Raw genomic sequence first — 16,455 nt, 5'->3', positions numbered from 1 at the left:
ATAGCCTTTAATTAAATAAAACATTTTATTTAATTAATTCCCTTTTCTCCCCTTTTAATTAAATTTACATTTAATTAAATTGTTCATTGCAAATAAATAAATCTAATTTATTTATTTAAATCCCCCACTTGTATTTATGCAAGTTGTATCTATTTTAGTTGAAATAAAGTAATTTATTTTAATTAAAATTACCCTCCCATCCACTTGCATTCTCCTACATTTCCCACTTGCCTCCCTAAACCCCCTTCTAGATTCTTCTAATCACTTCTAAATTAGCCTAACCCATCCCCTAAATATTGTCACATCCCTAAGCAAAGGGAAGTCACTTCTCAAACCTTGAAAGTCTTGAAAACCATTAAAGGCTTTATGTCATCAACAAGTTAACCTTGAAAGTCTTCCAAACCATTAATGGTTAACTTAGCCCTCTTGCATGATTAGAGACTTTCTCTCCAACTCAACCCTCATTTAACCCAAGGGTCTCATCAAGAATTCATTGCTTTGACCATGGCTATTTTATTTACCCTTTCACAAGAGTTTATCCTTTAGGTAAAAGCTTTATTCACATGCAATCCATTAGGCTTTCAGGTTAGCAAAGGGGTTGGATTAATGAGAACATCTATCATCTCTATGGTGACAAGTGTCAAGAGGCTTCTAGAAGAGGTTAGATGAAAGGGAACACTTAGTGACAAGTGTCACAAAGATTCTAGAAGATGTTGGATGAAAGGGGACATGGTGGGTAGGTAGAATGGGTTAGGTTTAGGAATGGTAGAAGTTAGGAGAATTTGAATTTAAAAATTCAAATAATAGGAAAAGGCTAATTAATCTCCACAACTCATGAATTTGATTTGTTTTAATTAATTAGGGATTTAGAAGAAATGATTTTGGATGGAGCGAATTAATTAATTTGAATTAATTAATTAAAGGGGATGGAATGAACCTATTAAATAAATCCTTAGATTTATTAATAAGTAGATGAAGAGGGGAAATTTAATCAAATTGCTTAGGGAATTCAATTAAATTGGGAAGGAGGATTAATTGAATAATTGCTTATTTAATTAATTATCTTCAGACCATTTTTAGGTGTATACACCCGTGATCCCAAATCTGTTCGGCCAAATGCATATACTCCTCCACAAACGCTGCACTATCAACAGTCAGACCCCACTCTAGCACATCCTATCTCCGACGAGCATATAAGCATGCCCCCTGTGGTATACCCTACTGTCGACCATACTACCACTGAACACAGCTATGCAAGAACCTCTCAATAATAAAAATGTGTCTACCCAATCAGGTATCTCGACATATAAACATAGGGCACCTCTAGCCCATCCTTAGCCCATACCTCGCAGTCCATATACGGTCTCTAGATGACCGTATCAATATCATCCAACACCCTCCTCCAATGCTCTAGTTTGCCCAGCTTACATTGGACAACTATACCTGTATACCCATATGCATAGGCTCAACCAATTGACCCATCCCTATCTACAAGTGGCCTCATTGCAGGAATGTGCTCCCAAGCCCACACCTGTAATAATGTGACCCCAGGTGATAAAATCGTGTATCCTAGATACACTATCTGGTGCAGCTCCTTGTATAGGTGTGCTAACATACAGGATCCCCAAGCAAACCCACGTCCTTGTGTAACCATGTCCTCCAACACCAATCCACAGCCCACTGCCAGTCCCTTCAACCTATGATTGGGACATAAGAATCCACCTACAAAACCTACTAGTACAGAGGGTAGTGGGGCATAATCAAAATCTATAAACTCCTACAAAGGGATCTCATATACACAAATCTGATCATCATGGAATATCTGGCAAAGAGCCTTTGTCCCATCCTCCTCCATTTTCTCATATGACAATAATGCCCCAATCATTGGAATCCGCAAAATTTGATAACAGTCCTCTAGAGTGACTGTTACCTCGCCAGTAGCCAAATGAAAGGTGTTTGTGTCACTGTGCCACCTCTTTGCCAAAGCTATCAGCAAACCCCAGTTAATGATATACCGAGCCATGTCCAACAAAGAGGATAAACCACACCTCTCAATAACATCTCTATCCGGCTGTGTCAAACGCGGAATCAAGGACCATGGTCTCAGAAATCGCTCTCACGACTGGAGTATGTCAAGTTGTGCCTACAGAACAACAAATGTCGAACATCAATTCCCATATCTATCTAATATATCAAAACAAAACAAAATTAACTTGAAACAATGAAGCATTAAATCAAGTTCCATATCAAAATCAATCAAAATTCCATATTGAAAATCAAATCCCATATCAAAATCAATCAAGCACCATATCGAGAAATCAAATCAAAGACCCATAACTCAAGCACCATATTGAGAAATCAAATCAATGACCCATATCACAAGCACCATATCGAGAAATCAAATCAAAGACCCATAACGCAAGCAACTCAAAAAAATCATATCAGGAACCATATCGAAAATCACGAATCAAAACTTGTATCAGACATCAAATTAAATTGCAAGGCAAAATTAAAGATCCATATCAAAAGAAAATCAGGATCCTCATAAAAAACAAACACTCAATCTGGCAATCCATATCAAACACAAAATTCAAAGTGGCAAAATATGACATTAAGACAAGAGGCACGACCTTGAAACAACTTAGCAGGCACGAACCCCTAAATATCTCCGTCATCTATTTTTCCCCCACAACACAATCTTCCCAATCCCCTCTTGCCATTTTTCTTCCTCACGTGCCAAGGTATCTCTCCCATGTGCTAAGTTGCCACCCATGCGCTAGCTAAACTGAGCTACACGCTAATACCTTTATCCTATGCGTTAAACTATCTCTATGTGCTACCAGAATCTTCCACCACGCTAATCTAAGAACCCTATGCGCAAGGTTAACCCTATGCACTGCATGCACAAACTTGTTAGTCCTATGTGCTAGATCTCTGTATGTGCTACCTTAAACCTATGACATGCTACAGGATGACTTCTAGACGCTACCCTAGCTAAACAACCTTATGCGCTAAAGTTTGTATCATATGCGCTAGGAAAGAAACCCTATGCGCTAAACCGCAAAAATTGGAAGCAAAAAAATAAAAACGTGACTAAAATCAACAAAACAAAAAGCAAATAGGGAAAAACTAAGATGACTTACAAGTGGACCATACGTGGCGGGCCTCAGGTATCGGCAAACATGCTCGAAATGGTGAGAAGCATAAGGAATCAACATTTGTCACTCTCCACGTGTCACTCTCGCAAGAAGTCAAAAGGTACAAATAAACCAAATGAAATCACTTTTTACCTTTTATAGGGTGAAAGTCAACTAGGGTTAGTAGGTGGGGCATGTATTTTACTAATTTTCTCACTTTTAACCCTATCAAACATCATTTTTTTGGGAGATGAATCAATAAACTCTGCATTCAACACAATCAACATTTAAAAATGAAATCAATTAAAAAACGCTTATCAAATTCACAAATTTTTCACCATACTTGATTCATCTTCCGAGGGGGCATCATCAATATCATTCATCAAATCTGGGGCACGACATCATCATATCGACATCTCGACACAAACATCATATCCGACAAAATTTCTTTGAATCAACATGTGCACACACGCCACTTCAAAGAAGGGCAAAATGTAGACGTATAAAAATGACCACTTTCTTAAGTGAATATTTAATGTTCATTTTTAATCTCATTCCTCTATTTAAATTATTCACATCCATCTATTTGATTAAATAAGTTATTCAATTTATTTAATTAAATTGGCCTAAGTCTCTCATAGCCTTTAATTAAATAAAACATTTTATTTAATTAATTCCCTTTTCTCCCCTTTTAATTAAATTTACATTTAATTAAATTGTTCATTGCAAATAAATAAATCTAATTTATTTATTTAAATCCCCCACTTGTATTTATGCAAGTTGCATCTATTTTAGTTGAAATAAAGTAATTTAATTTAATTAAAATTACCCTCCCATCCACTTGCATTCTCCTACATCTCCCACTTGCCCCCCTGAACCCCCTTCTAGATTCTTCTAATCACTTCTGTAGTCACATAAATCTGTCCAGTTTAGTTAAATTAATATTTGCTATTTATTTGATTAAAAATCTACTAGCCATTAGTTAATTAAATTAATATTTAATTAATTCTTCTTCAAACATTCTCCTATTAATTAAATAAATTATTCAATTTATTTTAATAAATTCATTGAACCAAACTCACAATCAAATTAAATGAATAAATCATATTTATTTCATTTAAATCCCCTATTCCTCTTTTAAATAAATTAAATCAAACATTTATTTAAATCATTTATCCCCCCACTTGCATTTTCCTACAAATGCAACTTGCACACATTTATTGAAATAAATGAATTTTATTTTAATAAAATCCTATTTTCCCTCACCCACCAAAACCACTTGCAAATCTAATCCCCTTCTAGATTCTTCTAATCCCTTCCTAATTAGCCTAATCCATTCCCTTATTATTGTCACATTCCTAAGCAACTTGGAGTCACTTCTCAAAGACTTCAAAGTCTTTGAAAAGCATTTAATGCTTTGTGTGTTCAACAATTTAACCTCCAAAGTCTTCCAAAACCACTAATGGCTCTTACATGACCACTAATGGCTCTTACATAACCATTTATGGTTATTTCAACTTGCACTCATATGTCTCCTCAAGCATTTATTGCTTTGACCATGTTTATCCTTTTTGCCTTTGCACAAGAGTTTATCCATTGGATAAAAGCTTTATTCTTTGAATAAAGAGTTTATTCATTCAACTAACCTTGACCTTAACTCCCAAGGTCATGTCAAGCATTTAATGCTTATTCCCTCTCCTCTTAACCTATCTCACATTGACACTTGTCATCCTGGGATTGGGTTGAAAGCCCTCACATGGATCTCAAATCATTCAATCCTGACCCTTGTTGAGATTGCTCAATCTCAACCATCCATTGCTCCATTTTTCCTATAAATAGAGCCCATTTCTTCATAATCCAGATCCTGAAAACTTGTATGAATTTAAGCTATAGGCATTTTAAGAGAGTATTTTAGCATAATCAACTAATATCTTATCATTTTGGTTAAAATAAGTCATTTTAGTATCAATAGCATAGTATTAGCTTTCTATTCACATTTAGAGCAAATATCTCAATCTCAAACCTCCATAAGCATCCATATTGCAAAAAGCTGCTGAGAGCTACACTATTTTGGAACTTGGAGAGGAGAGGAACAAGGGAGAAGAAGCCAAGAGCATGTTAGAAGGCATTTGGAGATGCCTCATCATATTTACCTTCCTAGTTAGATATTTTGTCATGCTTTTGGTATCTCTTTTGATATGCTTGTGTAGGAAAGTATTTTGTTTATGATTTCTGACACTAACAATTGGGCTTTTCTTCTTGTTTGTGTTTTGTTATCATAGACTAACCTTCCCTTTTTGCAGAGCATCATTTGGTGAACCTGACGTGAATCCAAACATCTAAAAAAACAATTTTTTTTGACCAATAACATGTTTGAATGTTGAACTTGACACATAGGGTGCACTTTAGCGCTTTTGATTACGTTGTAGCGCTATTGTAACTTGTTGTTCTAGCGCTATGGTTCTTACATTAGCTCTATTGTATCAAGTTTAGTGCTATTGACCTTGTTTCAGCGCATTTGAAATTTCTTTGGCACTATTGAGAATGTTTTAGTGCTTTTGCCATCACTGTCATTTTTCTTCTTTTAGCGTGTTTGTGTTAAATAGCGCTTTTGTTTGAACAAAGAGTAGCGCTATTGTAACAGAACGTTGTAAAAATGACCCTGTAACTGAAAAAAAGGAAAATTCTTAGGCTTGTAGAAGTCCCCCATGGGTTCGGTTTTTACTAACTATTTGTCTCTTGTGCAGGTCTAAAACCAACCTCCTTAAAAATCAAAAACTTATTTTGGTGTTTTAAAATTGAACAACACAAAATTTGCTCTCTTGCAAGCTTAGGATCAAAATTTGTATTTGGTGCTCTAAAATTGAACAAAATAACTTTGTTTATTGCAAGTTTAGGCTTAACTTTTTATTTGGTGCTTAAAATCAACAAATTCATTTCTAGCATCAAACTTAAGCAAAAATTTACAATCCACACTTCAATTTTTGGTGCAAATAAAACTCACAATCAAATTGCTTCAAAATTTTTTGCAAAGCGATTTTTCCTTCATACGTGCTTCAAATTAAGTTGACCAGGATTTTCAAAGTTCTAGTTTACTTAAAATTTTGCATTTGAGGTTAAAAAGAACACCATGATTGTTGGAGCAACATCTCTAAATAGTTAGAACACATTGCGATGGCAAGTTAAAAAGAACAAGTGTGTTTCGTGTTTGGCACACTTGTGCAAAAAGTTGGTCGAGTGGTCCTACTTCTAACACACACTATCCTCTCCCTTGGATTTCATGGTCCTAGGTGCAAGAGAAAAGTGTTAGTAATACTCAAATTTTTTATCTTTTTAAGAGAGGCCTACCAAGAGACACATCACTCTTGGGAATGACCTCGCGTGGTAAATCCTTCGAGCCGCTATAGAAATCAGGTGAGAGCAAAAGCTGTAGCCTTGGGTATAGCTGTTCCTACAGTGTAACTTGCCGAAAGGACAAATGGGCCCCACCACAAGTTACAAGGCTCTTAAGTGAGTCACTACAGAATGAACTTATGTCCAAAGATATCAAAAATGACTAAACACCTTTAAGTAGTAGCCCACCCATTCTATTGATTGAGAATATTTGAGATACAATTTAGTGCAAGAGCATAGATGGTTTTGCTCCTAAGATACTCACCATACATATTTCCTTGAGTAGAAACATAGCTTTTTGAAAAGTCACTTGTGGCTTGATAAAAGTGGTGACTCCCCCATCATAGGGATCATCTATTTGTTATACTCGCGCAAGACTTAGTATATCACATCCTTACCTGCCACGGCGGGATTCATAAGGTATGTAGTACCAAAGTCAAAGAAATATCAAGATGTGGGCTGAATTTATCACAACTGGCCATTTAGGGATATAAAGTGTTTGAAGTGTCTTCGTGTTAGTCAAGACCAAGTACAAATTGAGCCGACTTCAGGCTTTGGAAAGAAGAACACCTAAAATACACTTAAAGGAAAGGGTCATAAAAAGTCCAAGGATTGGGTTGATCTAGACCCATACTCATTTGTGCCTTTTAAGGCAACATTCTTGTGTTTGTGTGCTTGCTTTGTTTTCTTGTCAAAGAAAAATCCAAAAATCAAAACAAATATTCATCCAACCAAACATTTTTCAAAAAGCAACCAAAAGATCAAAAACAAAGAAAAGAATCAAATTTTATGACCATTCTTCACATCTTAAGAAAGAAGAATCTTCATCAAAACATCAACTTGAAAAGAAGAACATTGAGCTCAAAAGCTTTGATCAAAAGGAGGACATTCTTCTATCTCAATAGACAAATCTTTGTCTCTCATAGAGTTTTTCTACGTCACATGCATCTCTACCTTCAAGGCAAAACAAATGAATTTGATTCAGAATCATTAAACTGTAGAGCTTTTATGCAATATAGAGCTTTGAGTTATCACAAAAACCAAGGAGGCAAGATTAATCCCAACTTCTTCCCAAACGTTTGTATCACATTCAACGTAACTTGAGAAATGCCACCAACACCCAAAAGGGAAGAGGTAGAATTTGTTCCATTTGTGACACAAAGCTTTTATTGAAGTTAAAACATTTCATCCATTATCTCACTCATACATCATCACTTCATCATCAAATCCATTCCAACTCTCAAAAAATTAAGAGGTTCTTGTCCTAAGTTCTCTTTTAGATATTGCTTGAATCAAACACATCCCATCACTTTTAGATTGATTCTACATCTAGGATACGCTCATCCTAAGAGACACATCTACGTAGGTTAAAACTAGTTCATGAGTGAATCTTCTCATTACTAGATAGTTAAATCTGTAACACATCTCAGATTTTTCTACACCTTATCACATCAAACCTTATCAAATAAACAAGCAATTCAAAGAAGGAATTTCGGTTACATATACCTTTAAAGTGATAGAGATCCACATGCCACACAATTCACCAACCATTAATCTCTCATTTCATCAACAACTCATCATCATTTTTTCTCAACTTCAACAAAAACTTGTAAACAAAATGGCTCACACCCGATCACAATCAAGGCAACAAGAAGTAGAAATTGAAGAAGAAGAGGAGGAAAATATCAATGAATTTCAAGAAGCACTTGGAGGAAATGCAAATGATGAAAACCCAAGTACTCCTACTCCTACAACAATAGAAAGGGCCCATCATAACCCTCTTTTTAACAAACTTTTTGACGAAATACTCAGGAGCAATGCAGATGCTCACTTTTTAAAGCTTGCTCAAGAAGGAGCCAAACTCCCCTCTGACTTTGATCTTGCCCAATTAAGACAAGCATTAGAATGACAAAGTCACCATGAAGAAGAAAGAGGTAGAGATCCCATCAGATATAACATTCCTCGAGGTAACCCACCACCTCCTCCAAATCAAATGGAGATTTTGCGGTAACAAGTTGAAAATCTCACCCAACAACTTCATAGTGGTGTAAAGACTAACCAATTCTCACTCAATGACATCTATCCTTATCCCTTTGATCAAAATCTTTATATGCCACCCTTTCCATGGGGATTCGAAACACCCAAATTCAAAAAATATAGAGGAAAGGGAGATCCTCGCGATCATGTCAGAGAATTTCATTCAGCTTGCCTTGAAGTGGCATATGAGGACACATACCTAATGCAACATTTTCCCCAAAGCTTGGGAGGAACAACCACATCATGGTTTTCCCGACTACCAGGTGGCATTAGGACCTTTGAAGAGCTAATTTAGAAGTTCTTGGCACATTACTCTCATAATATTGAATGTGACATCACCATGGCTGATTTGTGCAACACTAAACAAAAACCAGGTGAACTATTCTCAGTATTCCTGCAATGATGGCACCAAATGTCTAGCAGACGTTCTCTTCAGTTACATGAATGAGAACTAGTGGAAATATTCATTTCCAACTTAAACAGAGAAATAGAGTTTCACCTAGATGTCAAAGACACAGATTCTTTCAATGACATGATCACCAAAGGATTGAAATGTGAGTGGGATCTCATCAAGAAAGGACTTATCAAAATCTATAATGAACCAAAGGATGATCCTCGCCCATGCTTCAATAGTGACAAACCAAGCTTCTGGAACAAAAATAAGAATATCGTCAATGGTGGGGTTGTGGATGCCAAAACTATCAAAAGTGCACAACTTGTGGTTTGATTTGCAGGATAGAATCCCCCACCTCAGACTAACACAATTGTTCCTTCAAATCAAGGTCGCATCACATCTCATGACGAACCCAGACCTCGTCAACAAAAACAAAAATGAACATACACTCCCTTAGGGGAACCCATCGAAACAGTGTTGCAACAACTGGTTTCTCAGAATTTGGTAACTCTACCTAAAACATCAAACTATGAACCTCAGGTCAAACCTGCATGGTGGAGGGATACTAAACATTGTGATTTCCATCAAGGGAGAGGACACAAGACAAGTAATTGTCATAGATTGAAAGATCTTATTCAGGATCTTATTCATCGAGGTGAAATTGAAATCAAAGGGCATGACCCAAAAACAACAAACAATGATCATCTGATGTTTAAAAATCCACTTCCATCACATGATTAAAGGGGTCCTTCCACTTCCAGGAGAGGCACTGATACCACTGATTATACACAGGCTATGTATAATTATACTGTAAATCACCTGTATGATGCCTGTGAACAAATTGCAACTATAACCATCAAAAATCCCAGCTCCAATTGCAATGTTGTTACACGTCGTGACAAGGTTACCATAAAGGCAGCTCCATAAGGCACCACCTCCATACCAAAGCAGTACAATCTTGTGGAACAATTAGACAAAACGCTTGCGCTTATATCCATTTTAGATCTCTTGCATCTATCTCCATCTCATAAAACAATCTTGGATCAAGTTCTCCAAGAGGCGTCAGTCCCTGCAAACCTGAATACAGACCAATTTCAAGCTATGGTTGGAAGTCTAAAGTCATCACCTTGTCTCACTTTTTTCGAAAGTGACAACTCTTCCTTCCAGCAACCTCATAATGCTTTGCTACACATTGAAGGCTTTATTAACCAACATAGGATCAAGCGAGTCTTGACTGATAATGGAGTAGGCTTAAACATTTGTACACTACAGTTGGTCACCACTTTGGGATATGTGATAGAATCAGTGGATCCCCATAAGAAGATCACAATCAAAGCCTATGATGATGCAGAGCACTCATCCAAAGGAGTTGTGGTACTAACAATCCGAGTGGGCCTTGTGGTAAAAGACATCATCTGTTAGGTTCTGGACCTTCCTCTACCATACAATCTATTTTAAGGAAGACCTTGGATACATGCCATGCAAGCCATTCCATCTACCTATCATCAATGTATCAAGTTCCCACATAATGGTGTAGAGATCACAATTCTGGGCGATGCAAATCCCTTTGCATATTGTCATAATATCAGTCATCAACTAGAGATTATCATTCCTAACAATAGAGAAGCCATTTCCTCCACATCATATATAATTCCAACCTCTCTTACTAGTTCAAACACCCCTATACCCAAGCAAGAAAAGCTTAAGATGAAAATAGCAAAGGAAGGTCCCGGGGAATACAACTTAAGTCAACTCTTTTGTGTGGGACAAATGCCCAGTTCTCCTAGAACACATGGTAAACCACAATAGTTACTTCAGCAACCACTGATCATGCCAGCATGTGCTTTGACACCTTTCATCCTTGGGAAGAGTCAAGAAGAAGAAACCAAGATGAGGAGTTAGCAAAATGGATCTATAAAGATTCTATCACCACTGATATGCCGCAAGCTACACTTCCCACAGATCAGTATGGCAAAGGCCTCCTCATTATGCAAAGAATGGGTTATGATGGTCAGAGTGCTTTGGGATCTTGCAAACAAGGAAGACATGAACCATTGTTGCCAGAATTAAAGCCCAAAGGTAATACAGGCCTAGACTTTGAAAAGGAGATATTTCCTAAGCTCAGATTCAAAGGAAAACCCATCAAACCACTATATCAGCCTATTGCAAAGAAGACACCTTTCATTATCAAAGCAGCATCAAACAGCATCGCAACTGCCCCACTGAGGCTCAAAATCCTAACACAACCAATCATCCCACCAAACAAACCAGTAAACCCATTAGCAACATCAATAACATCAATAACACCATTAGCAGCAGCAACTGTATCAGAACCCACAACAGCATCTACAACACCAGTAGTTCTAGCATAAGAAATTGAGCCAACACTACCAATACTCCCCATATCAGATTCATTGATCCCCATCATCCTTCCTACAACACTGATCATTTCATCTACAAAGGTACATCAACCGATCACACCTGCAGTATCTAACACAAAGGACATCCCAGTATGGTATAGTAATCAGATGCTAGAAAGTGATTCAGAGACTGACTCACATGAATGGGAATTTGATTCCATCTAGCTTAATACTTCAGATGAGGAAGACACATCACCACCTCCACCCCACAAAGACATCCTTGTTTACAGAGAAGCACAGATAATGACCTCTTGGGTTCTTGAGCTGGAAAATTCTTCCTCAGACCCTACATCACATCCTACGCTTGATTCTGATAGGGAGAGTACCATCAATGACCTTTGCCATAACGTCTTAACCCTCACTGATACATCTAATGAACTTAACCTAATCGATGAAGTAATGCCCATTATCCATCCTGAACTCATCGAATGGAACCAACCAAATCCACCATGTCTTGACCTCTTCCAAAATGATGAGGAAATCATTGACTTTTTGGAATTAAGGGATAACCTACCAAGCAGGGATCACAAAGCTGGATTCACCATAGAAATTAATAGCATAGCATACTTTGGGGCAGATACCAAACCTTTTAGCTACAAAAATATAATAGTAAAACATGGATCTTGCAGTGAAAACCACACCGTGGCACTATTTGATTCAACAAAAGTAAAAAGAAAGAGCGTATCTAATGGAGAAAACCTCTCTGAGGCACCGGCGGATGAAAGGTTTGACATCCTTCCCTGTAGCACACAATGGGAACGATCAACGATTCTCATCAAGGAAACCAAAGAATACAATGTGGGGACTCCTAAAAATCCTCACCTCATAGATTTGGCATCTCTTTTAACTCCAGAGGAACAACCTAAATTCATAGAGTTCTTTCAGAAGCACCAGATTAACTTCGCATGGTCATATGTAGACATGCCTAGGCTTGATCCTGATTTAGTCATGCATCACCTCACCGTAGCAGAAGGAGCCAAGCCTGTCAAGCAGAGAGTTTGTAAGATGCATCCTCAGATTGTAGTACTAGTCTTGAAACAAAACTCAAGAAACTCCTAGATGTTGGTTTCATTAGACCAATTGATTATGCAGACTGAATCTCCAACATTGTTCCTATCGGCAAACCAAAAGGGGACATCCGCATTTGTACTGACTTCAGAGATTTAAATAAGGCATGTCCTAAGGATGACTTTGCCCTACCAAACATCGACATCATAGTGGACCTAACAGTAGGACATGCCATGCTTTCACTCATGGATGGCTTTTTAGGATACAATAAGATAAAGATCGCACCAGAGGATCAACATAAGACAATCTTCACATGTCCATGGGGCACATACTGCTGGAATGTAATGCCTTTCGATCTAAAGAATGCAGGAGCAACCTATCAATGAGCAATGACACCATCTTCCATGACATGATGCATACTATGATGGAAGATTATGTTGATGACTTACTAGCAAAATCACTCACCAGAGAAGGTCATCTCGACATACTAGATAAAATCTTTGATAGACTAGAACAATATCATGTTCGACTCAACCCAAAGAAATGTGTCTTTGGAGTAACCTCAGGGAAGCTCCTAGGATACATTGTCTCAAGCAAAGGTATTGAGGTCGATCCAGCAAAGGTAAAAGAAATCATGGACATGCCACCTCCAAAGAACATCAGTCAACTAAGGACATTAAAAGGACGACTACAATCCATTTGAAGATTCATTGCACAACTGGTAGATAAGTGTCATCCTTTTACACACCTGTTACACAAGAACATCTGCTTTCAATGGGATGCACGATGCCAACAAGCATTCCAGATGCTTAAAGATTATCTCATGAATACACCATTGCTGATCCCACCAAATCCAAGTAGGCCTTTGTTACTCTATATATCAGAAACAAGTACAACATTGGGTGTACTATTGGCACAACATAATGCAGAAGGGAAAGAGTGCGCTGTTTACTACATCTCTCGTACATTGGTGGGCTATGAACTCAATTACACACCTATTGAGCGAGCTTGCCTAGCAGTAATCTTGGTAGCCACTAAACTAAGGCACTATCTGTTAACACACAAGGTACAACTCATTGGAAAGATTGATCCACTCAAGTACTTACTCAGCAAAGTAGCATTAATAGGCCGCTTGGCCAAATGGGTGATGATTCTAAGCGAATTTGACATCGAGTATGTGGACCGTAAAGCTATCAAAGGACAAGTTATTGCAGATCAGTTAGCCGATGCTCCACTCATAGGTGATCATCCTCTCATTTCCAATTTTCCTGATGAAGAGATATTCATGATCACAATAGCACAACCATGGAAACTATACTTTGATGGTTCGTACACTAGGCATGGCTCGGGGGCAGGCATTCTATTTATCACACCTCAAGGTGACAACATCCCAAAGTCTTACAGGCTCACATTTCCATGCACAAACAACATAGCAGAGTATGAGGCCTTGATCACAGGACTCAGGCTAGCCGTACAATGGAAATTACAAGAACTACAAGTATATGGCGACTCCCAACTGGTCATTCGACAAGCAATAGATGAATATCAGACCAAGGATGATAAACTCATGCCATACAAGAAAATGGTGGAAAATCTAAAGGCATCATTTACTACAATTACCTTTGAGAAAATACCCAGAGATTAGAATCGAGCTCCTGACGCTATGGCTACCATCGCATCTCTCCTAGATCTTCCACAAAATTCAACATGCTATGAGTTCTTGGTAGAATAGCTTTGGATTCCTGCTTATGATATCCTCGAATCCAAGATGATATGTCACCTTGTCGATTCTGAATCCCAATGGTACAGTGAGTTCTACACCTATCTCTATGATCACACCCTTCCTCCTAACCAATAGAATAACCAACGTAAAACCTTCATTCGCCAAACTACTCGGTATACCATTATTGCTGAAACCCTATATCGACACAGTCTTGATGGTACTCTCCTTCGATGTCTGGAACAAGATGAGATAACAAAGGCCTTGGAAGAGGTACATGAAGGAATTTGTGGAACTCATGCAAGCGGTTCGTCACTAGCCAAGAAACTCCTACGCAATGGATGCTATTGGCCATCCATGGAAAAAGACTCCTACTACTTTGTCAGGAAGTGCAAGAAATGCCAAATTCATGGAGACCTAATACATGCACCGGCACAAGAATTGCAACCAATCAAAACACCATGGCCTTTTTCTCAATGGGGCCTTGACCTTGTGTGTAAAATCCATCCATCTTCATCCAATGGCCATAAATTCATTATTACCACCACCGAATATTTCATAAAGTGGATCAAAGCTGTTCCACTTACCCAAGTTACCGGCAAGCAGATCGCCTCATTCATCCTCAATTACATCATCTGCCGGTATGGTGTACCCATGTCCATCATCACAGATAGCGGTCTTCCTTTCAAGAATCAAGATGTCCGTGAACTCTGTGAGAAATTTCATATCCAACATCGCTTTTCCACCCCCTATTACCCACAAGGCAATGGTCAGGCTGAAGTATCCAATCAAAACATATTGAGAATCCTTAAGAAGACAGTCAATGATGCCGACCATGATTGGCATGTTCAATTGAATCCAGCACTATGGGCATTTTGAACTAGCATTCGAACCCCTACAGGCACAACTCCCTACTCATTGGTCTATGATGCAGAAGCTATTTTACCTATTGAAGTTGAGATACCATCACTACGGGTTTTCTTACACAATCTCATCGATGATGAAGCATATAGAGTATCCCATCTTCAGGACTTAGTGTATGTGGGAAAAGTGGGCGAATAAAACTTAATATACGAAAATATTGTTAAATACTAGTCCACACAAACACAGGACTTCTTGATGCAAGATATGGAGTAACGTAGTGTTACTCAACTTCCCAAGGAGGGTCCCATGGTTCTCTATCTCACAATGTCCCTCAAACCAATGTTTTTGCTCTCAGATCACTGAGCAAAATGGTTTAGGGATGGCAAATATGAGAACGAGAGATGCTTTGATAGATTTTAGTATGAAATGGAGATTAAGCTATGTATGATATTAAAAATGCAATAAACTAGATGATAAGATGACGAGGTTAGTATGAATACTATCCTAGCATACTATATTTAGTCTATGATTGAGCTAAAATGATAAAAGAAGTATTCTAACATGTATATTTAGTCTAATTCCTGATTTAAAGAGAGGCTAAATGATGAGCATATATGAAATGAAAGCTTGAATATATTTGAGCATAAGTGTGATGCTACAAATTTGAAGGATGATTGTTTTTGAATGGAGGAATGAGAGCTCTATTTATAACACAAACAGGGCAATGGATGGTCAAGATTGAAAAGTTTAATCAAGGGCCAAGTTTGAAAGTTGGGGATCCATGTGCACAATTGGCACCAATGAAATGGTGACAAGTGTCAACATAGGATTGGGTTGAGAGAAGAGGTTGGATGCATTAAAGGCCTAAGAAGACCTCATGGTTATCTAAAGGCTAAGGGTCAAGTCTAAGTTAGGATTACCCAATGGATTAGGAGTTAATCCAAGGATAAACCTTTGTGCAAATGATTAAGAGATAATCATGGTCAAAGCATTAAAGGCCTGATGAGACCCTTGGGTTGGATAGAGGTTGAGTCAAAACAAATGTTTTAACCATGTGGGAGGGTTTGAATTAACCATTAATGGTTATCGGAGACTTTGGGGATTAAGTGGTTGAAGGTTGGAAGCCTTCAATGGTTTTCAAAGACTTTAAGGGTTTTGGTGGTTGAAGGTTGAAAACCTTTAATGGTTATCAAAGACTTTGAGGATTTTGAGAAGTGACTTCCCTTTGCTTAGGGATGTGACAAAGTTTAGAGGAGGGGTTAGGTTAATTAGAAGTGTTTAGAAGATTCTAGAAGGGATTAGAAAGGGGTTTAGGATTTTGCAAGTGGATGGAGGGATAATTGAATTTAATTGAAATAATTTAATTCAATTTGGCTGCTATTTGGGGAAATTAAATAAATTAGATTTATTCAATTTAGGATAACTATTTAATTAAATTTTGAATTTAATTAAAAGTGGATAGGGGGGATTTAATTGAATAAA

Source organism: Cryptomeria japonica, chromosome 8 (genome assembly GCF_030272615.1).
Source record: "Cryptomeria japonica chromosome 8, Sugi_1.0, whole genome shotgun sequence".
Classification (NCBI taxonomy): Eukaryota; Viridiplantae; Streptophyta; class Pinopsida; order Cupressales; family Cupressaceae; genus Cryptomeria; species Cryptomeria japonica.
This window is presented reverse-complemented; position numbering follows the sequence as displayed.